A 12,769-nucleotide genomic window follows, 5' to 3' on the forward strand; every position below is an offset into this window, starting at 1 on the left:
GAGCACCACAGGCCCCATGAGCCAGCTGGTTCTTGGGAATAGCCAGACATCTTTTTGTGCCCAAATTTACATAGTGAAATACATCTGTGGTACAAGCACCATTTAGAAATCAGCCAGAAATGGGAACCAGAAAAAAGATTGACTATTTCTTTTTATTTCCTTTGCGGGAGAACTTTAATTTCATGCATATATTTAAGTTACTTTTTGTTATTATGGAGTGTTTTGAAAACAAATAACCTTTGAAGATGAATTTTGTTGTTCTTTAAAAGAGTGTTGGAATAAGCCTGTGGACTGTTCAAAGTTTTCAGTTAGAAAACATGGAAGGTTCTTTTTGGTGTTGGCAGAGGGGTGGGACAGAGGGCTCCTCTTTGCTCTGCCTGTCTGGATTGTGTTGGAAACTCATTTGTGCATCAATTCTGCGTGTACAGAGCACAGAGAGCTTCTGTTTGAATGAACATTCCCCACATTTAGTGAGGAACTAAGGGTTAAGATGCTGGTTTTACAGCAGAGAAGATGGACTTAGTATTTCCTCCCTGTGCATCTTTAACCTTGTGAACCAGCACATGATACTGCTTCTTTCTTAATAATTGTGGAAGGCAAATGAGAAACTGTACTGAGACTTTTGAGGGCATGGGACAAAACCTGCTCAAGTTTTTTTTCATTACTCCAATGGACTTGGAAGTTTCTTGTACCTGTCTGCTAGAGAAGGATGTTCTCTAGATGTGGCAGCTGCTACCTTGGTGTTTCAGAGCTTGTTCGGTGCCTAGCAAAGCTTCATAAACCAAAAACACATTGCAAGATGATTTCCCAGCATGGAGGGGCTGACAGATTGCCTCCCCTCTTTTGCTCCCTCCTCAAAGGAAAAAAGAAAGGTAAAGATGAAGTCTTAAGTAACCGGGAGGGAGATGGAGTAAACTTCTAGAAAATCAGTGAGTGTATTTTCCAGTTTCTCGAAGTAGAAGCTTGGAAAATATAACTCAAGATTTAACTGGTAATGATAGCTAAGGAGGAATTATTTAATTCATGTAATAGATACCTTAGTTTTGAATTGAAAATATTTTTCCTCTGAGAGTTGGAGTTATAAAGGAGCTCTGTTGGTCTACAGGAAGTATCTGAGAAAGGGAGCAAAGTTTGGGCAACAGCACTGGAGCAAGGGACAGGACTGGGACTGGCAGATGTGTGTCACTGTGCAAATGTGAGAAACTAAATTATGAGAAGAAAGTAATTTATTGGTTTTACAACTCAATTGTAGATTGTAAATATGCCTGGTAGGCAAAGCAGGTGAGTGCATATTGACCACCAATATGAAGTCAACATTATTGTCAAAGACTGCAGTGTTTAACCCACAGGGAAATCTGACAGCCAGAACTTCGGTGGACTATGACTGAAGTGCCGCAGTGCTGTGAATCTGCTGATGTATTTCTGCACCATTCAGCTCATTTCAGTGCTGGACCCCTTGTGCTTTTCTCAGATTTTATTAACTTGTGTAGGTGAATTCACCATCATCTAGCCAGTTGCCTGTTGGAATGTGCCCAGAGCATAGTAACTATTAGTTGTTGGCAACAGAAAAACTAATCAAACAAAACTCTTCCACTCAAGCTCTAAACTTTATTACTGTTTGAGATACAGAAAGGAAAAGGAGTTAGTAATTGGAGGATAGAACTCATAATTTAGAAAATCCAGGTGTCAAATACTCAATAATAAATTAAAAATCCTAGTTTTAGTGTATATTTATTATCTGTCCTTCAGTTTTGTGATACAGCTTAGCCCCTTCCTCATGAAACGATCATTTACTAAATGTATTCCGAGTTATTTGGAAACTGTTGCATGGTACAGCTGGAAATGTTTTTCCCTTCAAACTGCTTGGGTACTGTATGTGACAACCCCTCCAGTTTTATACCACAGTAGATCAGATACATCAAATCACTTCCATGATAAAAATAGCTTAAATGTATTCATGATCTTTTAAAAGGCACATTCCAGATGTTTGTTAACTCCTTGACCACCAACAAAAGAATGGTATAGATACTAATGTAGCACAGTGCTTTTTAATGAAATAGAAATGGTCTTCAGTTATTATTAGCACAGCAAGGGTTAATCAAACATGTTTCTTTATGCATGGTCCAAGTTCCATTATTAACTTGGCAGAACTTAAGCTTTATAAAATAATGTCAATATGTTGCTCAACAAGCTTTATTTATAACCATTTCATCCTAATATTGCTCTTTACTTGTAATTAGTACAAATAGAAAATTATGTGGTGCTAGTCACTTTCAAATTGATTTAAAGAATGATAAATAATTTTCAAAAATCTATAAACAGATCTTCTAATAACACACCCTTAGAAGAGACTTTGGCTGATGACACTTCAGGCTGTTGCCTCAACAATTCTATAATTAGTTATTAAAAAAAGAGAACTCCTTTTGATTTCTAAGTAAATACAATGGCATAGATAAAGCTTGAAGCGAGTAGTGTTAGGTACAAAGTTTTCCTGCCCCAATTTCCTTCCTGCTGAAGATACATATCAGTCTCAGATCCCAAATCCATGCTAGCAAGAGAGGATTATTGATTTCAGTTGCCCTTAGTCAGACTGGTCAGCACAGGATGGTTGTGTGCAGTAATTCAAGGTGGGATTTAGCACAGAGCATTACCTACTCTGCTTTAACTCTCATGTGAATATACTTGATGCGCCCTAAAACTGGGTGGTGCAGCCTGCTGGATTTTCTGAGTTGAACTTGGGGAGCTTCAATTTGCCCCCATTAGCCTAAACATGCAGACAGGTTTCAGTTCCTGGAGGTCTCTGATGTTTGCTGCATTTTGGGGCAGCCCTGATGGAATCCATATAAAGGGTGATACACAGGCATAGTACAAAACAGTACAAAACTTGGGAGATTTAATGGAATTAGGCTTCATTTCACTCATTTAGGTGGAGTGAAACTCAAGACTGTCTGAAGAGCAGTCAGCCAGCGGGTGACAGGCAGAGAGCTAGGAATGGCATCAGCACCTTCTTAATGACCTCTTCATAAAAGTTCTAACTTCCACAGACCTTTTTGTTCCTATGGGAGCATCTTTCCAGAAACAAATAATGGAGAAGTTATCTGAAAAGAGAACAGCTGGACCAAAAAAACAGTCTCTCCTAGGCTGGAAAGAGGGAAAGGACTTAATAATTTTTCAGATATGCTGGATCACTAGTTAACTGCATAATAAATGTAATGAAACCACCCTGACCAGCTGCCTTAATAACTTCACAACATATAGGCAGCTAATGGTGAAATCATTGTTGGGTGGGTAAAATTCAACTGAAGAGAAGACACAAAATTCTACAGATCATTGCTTAGGTTCTTAATAATCATTCACTACAGCCCATTGTCCTCATGCACATCTTTCTATCACACCTTGGCAGGAGAACTGTGTGTTAATATTATAAAAGTATTACACCTAGTACATAAAACGTTAATACTTCTCTTTTTCACAGTTGTGTCGTTCCCATAAAACTACTGAAAGAATCCCTGGGAATGGTTTTAAGGATCTAAGACTAACATCTCAGTATTAATGAAATGGTCCAAAAGTCCTTATCTCATTACGCTGCCAGAATGAGTATTCTAACAGCTAATAAAGACACTTGTAAATTCTTCCTCATGGAAGTCTGTCTTGATTTCTTTCTGTTGCTTCTAAATTATAAAATAAGCTGAGAACAGCAAAATATTTAATTGGGCTAGTAATTAAATGTCAGGCATGGGCTGCCTGTTAAAATCAAAGGTTAACTGGCAGTTAAGAGCATTTATGACATATCTCTAGATCCAGTGTCTAGTGACATGCAAAATAATAAGATAATCTTCTCTGGAGTATGTTGCTTTCCAGCCCTAAAATGTATTTGTAAAGTTCTTAACACTATTTCCTAGTTCATGGTACTGCCAAATGCAGGGAATCCTGTATTTCCTTTCTCAGTAAGCATGCTTTTTAAAATCAGTGTATTAAAAGAGTAATTACCATGCTGAGATTGTGGCTAGTTCAGATTCTGCGGAGGAGAAGATTTTGTGTTTTAAAAAAGAGATGTTAAAATATAATACTGAATTAAAACCCAAACCTTTTTTTGTGTTGGACTCCAGTGAGCTTATTTGCAGCGGTACTTGGGAATTTGTGGTTCGTGTGATTGAAGAACCTGACGCACTCTAATATATTGCAGAGCTCCTTTTTGGCATAGATTAATCCTCATTTTATAGATGGGGAATAGAGTACAAAGAGATCAAGGTATGTTGACACTCCCAGTGGGAGTTCAGTCTAGATAAAAGCTTTAGAGGAGATATTTAGCCCTGGAAGTGTATTCTGGCTCTGCTTAAATTTCCCTATCCTGGTTTTAATCAAGGTAAATGAACCTTTATGCCAATGTAGCATGCACATTTCTGAAGAAGTCTGAAAATCTCACATTCTCTCATACAAAAGGAAAAAAAGATCTTTTTCTTTCCAAAAAGAATGTTTAGAATGTCTTGCTTGCATTAGTGCTGATTGAAATATTGGCAATTATAAACCATTTGAATACATATTGAAGACATACTTACAGGTATATTCTTCTATGTATACATATGTGTGTGTGTGTATCTGAAATTGGGTTTCCTAAAAAAGATTTTGAATGGCAGCTGAGTTTTTGATATTTCTTTAATAACATTTTTGAGATGCTTTGAGACACACGATTGTGGAGAAGAACTTATAAACCTCCATCTAATAAAAGCATATTGCAACATCATAATACTGGAATTTCACTTCACTGAATATATTTTTAAAACTAGAACACAACCACCTTACAACTCTTTATCTTGTGCTGAATGCTTCATCACCTTCATCATGATGGGCAACAAATCCTTGAAGCCCTTGTGTTAGCTGGGTAGTGTACTAGTATTAATTGGGTGAGACAGATCAAGTAATGCCAGAAAATGTTCAAAGATTATATTCTTGTAGCCTCAAGGTAAGTTTATTGTAGGCTGACAGCTTTTTGGCTTTATCATGTTTGGCTTGTGGCTACTTTGTCAGTTCATCTATTGTTGATATGAAATGGAGATCAGATGGTCTGTTTGGCACAGGCAGGTGACCTGCTTTGATCAGGCTCCCCAGAGATTACAGTCAGGTCTGGTTTTGTACTTAAACAGAAAGTGAGCTGTCCTGAGGAGTTTCTCACTTTGAGAGTTGCTCGTCTACCTTTTCGCTCTTCTGTCAAAAGCTCAGCTTGGTGACTGAGAATAAAACCTTAATGTTTCATACCAAACAGTCTTTTTCCAAGCTTTTCACTTCTTTTGAAAACTCATTTTGAGCAGCAGAAATCACGTTGTGTTTTTGTACGTGCAAAGTTTCTGGCCATCATGTTCAGTCAGGAGGTTCTCCTCCTTCTTCTGAGCTGTGAAATCAGCAAAGGAGAAAACTCCCCAGCCCCTTGCAAAGCAAAACACAGATCCATGAAGGCACTTTCAGTAGTTTTGCAGACTTTGAAATAGATGTGGTTTCATAGTGAAATGTTAGCTCACTGAAACTGGAACTACTCGAATTGCTGCTGGGCAGTAGAGAACACATTTTAGAGCTTTCTTGGGTTAGGGGCACTCCTTCATCATGTTCAATTTGCATCTCAGAACCTGTGTGAATAGCAAGACCTTGCTCCAATATGTTTTTTAAGCTCAGTGTGATATTTTTGGCTAATAATGAAGAAGTTATCTGGTGCATGATCTCTGCTTGGAACACAGATAAAAGACCAGCTGTTATCTGTATAATGCACACATCATTGAATTGGTTAGTGAAGCAAAGTTCGCATTTAAAATCATTTGGATCTGTGATACCAAGTCTATTTTAAATCCAGAAAGGCGCCATATGAAATATTAGTGAATGAAGATATTCTTCCAACATATTAATAACATCCATTTCTCAGTGTTAAAGTGCTTTGTTTATTTCAATTGCTCTGTTGTGATGTTATATATGCAGTAGATGATGCCCTATAAACTATAAAGATATCAGATGATGAAGAAAAGAGAAATTTGTCACCTGTTCACTAGAGAAACATCACAGGTCTGAGTTCAGAAGGAAATGTAAAGTGAACTTATGATTAGTAAGGTCCAGCTGTTGTTACTCAACAGTGGGCTCACATACTATGAGGGTAAAATATTACAATTTGGAAAGGTTATTTCTACCTGCAGGAAAGCAAGAAAAACAACAATTACAGCATGCCACATATTTAATTGCATTTACCATGACATCTAGCAGATGCTGGAGAAAACAGGATCAAAACTTTTGTGTCCTGAGGGAAGGTCAGCTCACACCAGATGTACGAGTTTTCTTCCACTTCTTATATAGTAAAAAATGTGCAGTAAATTGATTTAAATCTTACTTGAATCTCCCTAGAGAAGTATATATGTAATAGCATTTCAGCTTTACTGACAATATAGGTACCATTCATTTACCCAAACTCATTCCCCCATGCTAATGAGGTAATCTTATTCTGAAAGAACAAGCCATTAGGAGGAAAGTTTGTGTATGGAAGCATAATGCTTCTTAATGGTGTGTACAGAGACTTTTGCTAGTAATCACTGGGGAGTTTATAATAGGAAATAATGCATTTTTACCAATTATATTTTTATATCTTTATCAAAAATACAAAGCTTGAGTTAAGCTTGGATACAAGCTTAGAAACAAGAATGAAAACCACCTTTATAGGAGAATATTAAGTGTGGAATGATGTGTTGTGGGAAATGTCATTACTGTAGCACTGGAAAGAAAAATGTATACTTTAGGAGGAGAATCAAAGCTGATGGATAGTGTGTTATCAAAGATGAATTTTGACACCTGCCTATCTTTTGATCTCAAATAAAGCATCTAATCAATTCTGAGTTTGTTTAATCCTAACTTTATATGCTAGATAGCTGAAGCTCTATCTTAAAAATGGCAATGGCTTAAGAAAAGAGATAATTAATCTGTGTCCACCTTCAAGTTTCAGACTGCTGAAAATGGGGCAAGGTACTATATCTCTGCTTAGGTGGAAGTTAAATCTGCTGGATGCTGTCAAATGTTTAAATTGATGAAAGAATGATTTTACAGATGGGTCCATCATTTTTGAATACCACCTGAGAATTTACTGTTATGTAGAGGTCAACTGTATGCATAGAAATGTGTAGTCACTTGGTGCTTTGGAAGAGATTTCTTGGAGAAAATGTTTATTTAACTCCATGGTGTGGTTTGCAGCCTTGTACTGTTGAACACACAGAGCAAGTGGTTATCAAAGAGGGGGCATTGCAAGGTCATGAAATTCCTTTCCCTGCTGGGTAATCACACCCTTTGTGGATAACCAGTTGCCCTGTCCTCTCAGTCTTGCAGCAGGGTAAATTACAGATTCCCCACAGGTGCACTTACTGATTTTGGCTTGTCACGTCTGCAGGCCAGTTATTTACTTAGAGCAAACACAGGGCGTGCAGTTGCTATTACTGGGTGCTTGTCCAATTTCACCTGGCATCACCAAAATGTAAGGATGACAAGATGCTCCTTTTGTTTCTTTTCTGAAAGAGTGGCTGTACCTCAAGCACTTGGTCTTGTTTTCGTTTATGCCAATTAACAATATAAGTGATGATGGAAAATTATGTTTGGAAATGGCTGTTCCTTCCTGACCATCAGCCTTTCTTGGGAATTTACAATTTGGTTTACCTGGTCTATGAAGATGATACAAAGTCAGGTAAACTTGATGAAATAATGATAAATAATATTCCCTGAGACTTCTGATGATGTGAACAAGTAAGTTTAGTCATTGAAAGTCAGGTTAAGAGATGAGGATACTGAGGATCTTCAGCAATCCAATGAGTTTTGCCTCAGGTATGGGTAGAAAAGGTGATGACAGTAATTGCTATTTCTAGTTTAATTGCCTCTCTAAATCTGAGTTTGAATAAGATTCACAACAGTAATGAGAGTCTGATATTTCCTTTTGAAATTTCAAAGTCTTTCTAGTTCCTCAAAGATGGACTAAGCACTCTCAGTCTTTACACAGAGTGAATAGGGAGTTCTCAACCTTGCAAGAAAAAGTGGAAGAGAAAACAGTTTCTTTAAAACATCTCTTTTTTGACTTCTACAACCTTATTGCAGAGGATGTAGGCAATGTAATAGGTAAGCAAGACACAAGCTGCAAAAAGGGCAAAGCAGAGCTGAGGTGAAGTTGGAAAGGGGAGGCTGAAGGAAACGAACCACAGCCACTGTGCAGGCTCAGTGAATAGCAGCATCCAGCTCTGCATTTTACTGCCAGGCAGAATCCTTGGAAGGTATGACCTAAATCTATTGTGCCCTTTATGAATTGTTTGCAGTTTGGCCATGGAAATTGAAGATATAACATGGTAACGAGAAAAGCAATCTTTGCAGACTGAATATTATGGAGTTTTAGTAGTTTTCCAAAATGACTTCTCAGTTTTGGACCTAATGAAATTTTATTGACTGATATAGTGTTTAACACCTCCTAGAATCAGGGCCTTTCCCCGTGTGAAATGAGGAGACCATGTGGGAAGACAAGATTATTGGGGATTTTCCAGAAAGGGAATGTTACAAATGGGGAGGGGAGTGTTTGGACAAGTCCCTGTCTCTGCCCAGACCTCTGGCAGTAGACAGTAATTTCACAGAGGCACAAAACCCACTCTGGCTTTTCAGGGTCTTAATAATAGCTGATTAGGTCTATTACAACATTAATTATTTATTGAACAGACCAAGAAAAACAGGCATAAGACTTTAAAAGATTACTTAGTGCACAGGATAAACAAAAGAAACACTGCTAGTGGGTAAACAATTCAGTGCATGAGTGAGGTACAGCTAGCCAAGAAATGGTACAGGTTAGGATTCAATGGATCTTAGCTTCCAATTTCTCATGGGGCATACAGATGGTCCCTTCTGTGAGTTTCCTGAAGAGAATCTGTGGTGGTGATCACAGGGGTCCCAGGACAAGGGAAGAGATGAGGATCTGACTCCATGTTTCTGAAGGCTGATTTATTATTTTATGATATATATTATAGTAAAACTATACTAAAAGAATAGAAGAAAGTATTTCATCAAAAGGCTAGCAAGCAAGAAAGGGAATGATAACAAAAGCTTGTATCTGACCAAAAGTCCAAGACAGCTGGGCTGTGATTGGCCATTAATTAGAAACAACCACGAGACCAATCACAGATGCACCTGTTGCATTCCACAGCAGCAGATAATCCATGTTTACATTTTGTTCCTGAGGCCTCTCAGCTTCTCAGGAGAAAAAATCCTAAAGGAAAGGATTTTTCATAAAACATGTCTGTGGCAAGTATCCACAGAGATCACCCAAACTTCCAGGGAGTGTGCAGGAGGCTTCTGTCTCTGTGAAAGTTTGTGTAGCTTTTATGCTGTAAAGCAGTGTATTTCAGTCAGTGATATCTCATTTTTATCTCTCTCTCTACATCTCACTCTTCAGACCAAGATGTTTATTCTTTGCTGGGGGGTCTTGCTCTCTTGGCAGCAGAGATAACCCCCCTTGTTGGGCATCTGTCTGCTGGGTTATCGCATCCATAGCCCCACCTGTCTCGGGGGTGAGGTGGGGAATGTCCTGCCACAGAGTATCCGTCCCTGCAGGATTGTCAGATGCTTCCCTATGGCTTTGTTGCTCTTTCCAGCAGCCCGGGGAGCAAGCTGTGAAGATGTTCTCTTGATGTAATGAATAGTCATCAGTTAATGTTGTCAATAACACATCAGATAAATGCATCAGAGGGAATTCCTCAAGCAAATGTTTCTCACTGCAAAAACCTACCACATCTCCTTCCTCCTCAATTCAGCACACTGAACATACAGGGAAATAAATTAGTTCAGATAATCTCTCCCAGCCAGAAATATATATACAACCCCAAAGAACTCTGAAAATTAATGTTTTCTGGTATAAAAGAATGTTTCCCAGATATTTTTAAGGCTTTTTTGTTTCTTTGTTTATTTGGTGGGAAAAGAGATATGTGAAACTCTTATATTACTTTTGATTATATATATTTTTTTCCTCATGCAACAAAGATTGGATGGGTCCTATAATTTGAAAGTGTTTTCATCCATTTAATGACAGTTTTCCTGTGTTTTTCAGCTGTACATGATGAGGACTGTTCAATTTTTTCTGAGAAAAGAATGAAATAAGGCTAATCTGACCTGAGTGCTTTGATTATCCAGATTAAATTTATAATCTGACACAAACCAATTAACCTGGTTTTACTCTGGGCTCATAAAATATGAATTACAATGAAGTATTTTGAATAACTGAATAATGGATGTGACTTCTAGCAATATGAAATGCAGGCATATTATTTGTGTTGGAGGGGAAAAAAGACCCAAGGCTGCAGGCACTGTTCTGGGTTTTTTGCTGTCCAGCCTAGTTTTTGGTTCACTGACAGTACAAATATTGATTAATGAGTTCAGTAAAGATGTGACAAAGCTGTTGCTGCTGCCTCATGTTTGTTTTCCCTTTTCATGATACATTGAGCAAGATAGGGAATCCTGTCCAAAAGATCGTGAGTGATAAAAACATTTCAGTCATGGGAGAAATGTACTGTAAATGTCATCTTTTAGCTGCGATTTCTGCCTTCCATCAGCAAGCAGTGATTGAATCTACTAAATGAGAGAAGGCTGTTGTGCCAGTTAGGGATCTATTTAAATGAATTTTGACATGGATTGTTGCCTAAACAATCAAAGATATCAGCAGGAATAGGACACTGTGTATACAGGGTATATATCTAGTCTGTATAATGTTTAAGCAACTTAAGGATTTTTTTCCTTGTGGCTCCTGACTATAAGCATTTTGTTGTTGTCAATGTTGTTGATGTCTGCAATTGGTATGGCTTGATTTTGGTCCTTTGTTGAAAAACAAAAAAATCATACAAGTCCCCAGAGTATTGGAATAAGAACAAGTTATTCTTATAGCCAAGTTAAGCTTTGTGAAAACAGAAATCATGTGGATGTATGTGAGTGAGAAAAAAGGGAAGATGGAGCTGTCAAGAGAAAGAGTATCTGAGATGGTAGTTAGAGTAACCATGATACTGTATACCTGGGGGAAAAAATAGGGAAATGCTGATTAAAGAGAAAGTGCTTCAGTCCTTTCATCCCTGTGGTCACTTCACCTTAGGTATGGTGTCCTCTCTTACAACAGGGCTGCTCACATAGTAGGATATTATTTGTTTTGAGCAGCTGCTTCAAAGCACAGCCTTAAAAAGGCACATGAGTTGTCAGGGGTTTATATATGCAAAGAGAATCCAGAGAGTGCTTTTTAAAAACCTCCCAGAGGGCAGCAGCTGGCTCAGGTACATGGGGTGCCACCCAGGCCATGTAGCAGCATTGGCCTTGCCTGTCCTGGGTGCCCTTACACTGCTCACATGGGATCCAAAAGTGCTTACAGCAAATCCAGTTGTGCCGCAGCTGCCCAAAATTGCTGTGCTAAATTTCCTCTTAAAACAAGGCTCATCTGGCTCCTGTCTTCTCCTACCCCCATTTCTGCTCATGCTCTTTGCTGTTATTGCCCTTTTTAATGTGTAACTCCAGGAATGAGCTGAATCCCTCAGCTGAATCAATCTCACACCATTGAATGGAGTGGTCCATCAGGGGAGCTGGCTGGTGTGGATGAATGCATGCCAAGCAGTGCTGCCACCTGCATTTCTTAGGATGCTTGATTCATGGGCTGTTCTGGAAAACTGTTTTAGCTCCTTTTAGCCAAAGGGAATTAGGGATGTTGTGAAATACTTCCAGTCTTTTTATTCTTTTTGTGCATTTGGTGCAGTGGGAAAAAAGGTGAATGACAGATTTGTTTTGCATTTCTATAAGCAGTCATAGCACTTCCAAAAGAATGCAGCTGGAAATATTACGTGGCAAAATCCTGGTACAAAAATATTACTTATGTCAGATAGATTTATGTTGAATTCCCTTAATTGCTACCAGAGCCATGGTAAGGTCTCCAAAATATCTGGAAACATGGAGATAGTATCAACAGGAAAATGCTTTTAAAAAAATATGAACACGGCTTTTTATCAAAATCTAGTGTTTTTTCTAGGAGAATTAAGATCTCCTTCACATCAGCAAGTGAGAAGCTCATGAGGTATGTAATTAGCAAGTTCCTGCTTCTTCCATGTCATTTTTTGGGCCAATCTGTTTTTATCATGATCTTAGTCTAATCAGATTCTACTGATTGGTGGCTTGTGCAGAGAAGGTTTCTTCTTTATTTCCCTTGTGTGAGTTCTGTGCTCCTTTAGCAGCCTAGGGATGGAAATTTTTACTGGAGCCCTTTGGTTTCCCTTTCTCCCAGCTCTGCTCCTATTGGATAGTTGTTGGAGTGTGCCTCTGTGTTGGGCTGTGTTTATAAGAGACATCAGGCTTTCAAAGGATTATGGACAGACTTGAATAAGACTTACACAGTAAAGATGTCATGGAGAAGTTTCTTTGCAGACAAGCAGTGCTATAAAAATACATTCATTTTAGTGGAGCTCCTCATTCAAAATCCCTCAGCTAAGAGAATACTGAAATGGTGGAACAGGTAAATGTTCTTATTGCCCAGTTCTTAGGATCTCTCTGTTGCTCCCATGGCAGCACAGGCTCAGCTGTCAGCACCCAGGAGAAAGCCACGACTTAGGAATGTTTCTAGCCACCCTCCCAGTCCTGCCATTTCTCTTGTAGGCTCCTGCCAGGAAAGCATGAGATGAACGTCAGCACCTTCTCCTGTGGCAGGCTCTTATCAATCCCCTTGGTGACTCCATCCATCACTGATAGCCAAAAAAAAAGC

The 12,769-nt window shown here is 38.6% G+C and overlaps 1 protein-coding gene across 4 annotated transcripts in view; it reads left to right on the forward strand.

Moving 5' to 3' along the window:
* The window catches only part of MACROD2 (mono-ADP ribosylhydrolase 2), an 850,020-nt gene that overhangs the window by 701,975 nt on the left and 135,276 nt on the right, over nucleotides 1-12,769 (forward strand). The window lies entirely within an intron of this gene.

Source organism: Melospiza melodia, chromosome 3, assembly GCF_035770615.1.
Source record: "Melospiza melodia melodia isolate bMelMel2 chromosome 3, bMelMel2.pri, whole genome shotgun sequence".
NCBI lineage: Eukaryota > Metazoa > Chordata > Aves > Passeriformes > Passerellidae > Melospiza > Melospiza melodia.